The sequence below is a fragment of the Durio zibethinus genome, unplaced genomic scaffold, assembly GCF_047325235.1.
Source record: "Durio zibethinus cultivar Kanyao isolate XHJ-2024 unplaced genomic scaffold, ASM4732523v1 HiC_scaffold_387, whole genome shotgun sequence".
Taxonomy (NCBI): Eukaryota; Viridiplantae; Streptophyta; class Magnoliopsida; order Malvales; family Malvaceae; genus Durio; species Durio zibethinus.
Window position 1 is genome coordinate 720,001 of NW_028323010.1, and position 2,500 is coordinate 722,500.

Consider the following 2,500-nt stretch of genomic DNA (forward strand, 5'->3'; position numbering starts at 1 on the left):
TTGCCTCGACCACCATCGGCACACGCTGGGCCCTGGTGCGGGCGCTTGCCTCGAGCACCATCGGCACACGCTCGGCCCTGGTGCGGTCGGTTGCCTCGAGCACCATCGGCACACGCTGGGCCCTGGTGCGGCAGGTTGCCTCGACCACCATCGACACACGCTGGGCCCTGGTGCGGGCGCTTGCCTCGACCACCATCGGCACACGCTCGGCCCTGGTGCGGTCGGTTGCCTCGTGCACCATCGGCACACGCTGGGCCCTGGTGCGGCAGGTTGCCTCGAGCACCATCGGCACACGCTGGGCCCTGGTGCGGGCGGTTGCCTCGACCACCATCGGCACACGCTGGGCCCTGGTGCGGGCGCTTGCCTCGAGCACCATCGGCAGACGCTGGGCCCTGGTGCGGCAGGTTGCCTCGAGCACCATCGGCAGACGCTGGGCCCTGGTGCGGCAGGTTGCCTCGAGCACCATCGGCACACGCTGGGCCCTGGTGCGGTCGGTTGCCTCGAGCACCATCGGCACACGCTGGGCCCTGGTGCGGGAACTTGCCTCGACCACCATCGGCACACGCTGGGCCCTGGTGCGGCAGGTTGCCTCGATCACCATCGGCACACGCTGGGCCCTGGTGCGACAGGTTGCCTCGAGCACCATCGGCACACTATCGGCCCTGGTGCGGGCGGTTGCCTCGACCACCATCGGCACACGCTGGGCCCTGGTGCGGGCGCTTGCCTCGAGCACCATCGGCACACGCTGGGCCCTGGTGGGTTTAGGCACATCTTCAAATTTCTGCCGTGCCAATGCCATTTTTATGGCTTGTAAATTCATACAATGGTCCCCTAAGCCTTCACGTGAAGTTTCGTTGGAAGATGACTCGTTTTCTATTTTCCACGATTTTCGAAACTTTTTGCGGTTCGGGATTTTTTAAAATTTTTTTATAAGGATTTTTGGCCCCAAATTTTGTAGGCATGATCCTTCTATTTTTGTTGGCATGCACAAAAAAATTCAGCTAAAAACTCGAAGTAGAGAAGATTTTGTGACCGTTTGAAAAAAGTGTCCCCATTTCAGACACTTTAACGGCTACTGGTAGCAAACCTGTAAAATCTCAAATGCTCTTTAAGGGGGTGTGAATTCTCAGAGGTTTGATGAGGGATAGGGGGCCAACACAAGGCCAAGTACCAGCACCCATCGCACATCATGTGCGCACACCCCCCCGGCCCCCCTCCCAATCGCCGGAACCCCAATGCCGCCGGTCAGGTTCTCCGGCGGTACTCCGGCGATGCTCCGGCGATGCTGTCCCGAGTGAAAAAAATGCGGCACCAGCACATGCTGGAGCCAAGCATGGGCACCGTGGCTCAAAATCGAACTTCGGCCAAGGCCTCGACCATCAATGGCACATGATGACGCATGGTGATGGCACATGCATCGACCATCATCGGCATAGGCTGCCCTTCGGTACGGGCACTTGCCTCGACCGCCATCGGCACAAGCTGGGCCCTGGTGTGGGTTGTTGCCTCGATCACAATCGGCACATGCTGAGCCTTGGTGCGGGCGGTTGCCTCGAGCACCATCGGCAGACCCTGGGCCCTGGTGCGGCCGATTGCCCCGATAACCATCGGCACACGCTGGGCCCTGGGGCGGGCGCTTGCCCCCAGCACCATCGGCACACGCTGGGCCCTGGTGCGGGCGCTTGCCCCCAGCACCATCGGCACACGCTGGGCCCTGGTACGGGCGGTTGCCCCGAACACCATCGACACAAGCCGGCCCTTGGTGCGGGCTCCTGGCTCGACCACCATCGGCACACGCTGGGCCCTGGTGCGGGCGGTTGCCTCGAACACCATCGGCACACGCCGGCCCTTGGTGCGGCCGGTTGCCTCGACCACCATCGGCACACGCTCGGCCTTGGTGAGGGCGCTTGCCTCGACCACCATCGGCACACGCTGCGCCCTGGTGCGGGCGCTTGCCTCGACCACCATCGGCACACGCTCGGCCTTGGTGCGGGCGCTTGCCTCGACCACCATCGGCACACGCTGGGCCCTGGTGCGGGCGGTTGCCTCGACCACCATCGGCACACGCTGGGCCCTGGTGCGGGCGGTTGCCTCGACCACCATCGGCACACGCTCGGCCTTGGTGAGGGCGCTTGCCTCGACCACCATCGGCACACGCTGGGCCCTGGTGCGGGCGCTTGCCTCGACCACCATCGGCACACGCTGGGCCCTGGTGCTGGCGGTTGCCTCGACCACCATCGGCACACGCTGGGCCCTGGTGCGGGCGGTTGCCTCGAACACCATCGGCACAAGCCGGCCCTTGGTGCGGGCGGTTGCCTCGAGCACCATCGGCACACGCTGGGCCCTGGTGCGGGCGGTTGCCTCGACCACCATCGGCACACGCTGGGCCCTGGTGCGGACGGTTGCCTCGAGCACCATGGGCACACGCTGGCCCTTGGTGCGGGCTCTTGCCTCGACCACCATCAGCAGAAGATTGCCCCTACGTCGAACACCATCGATA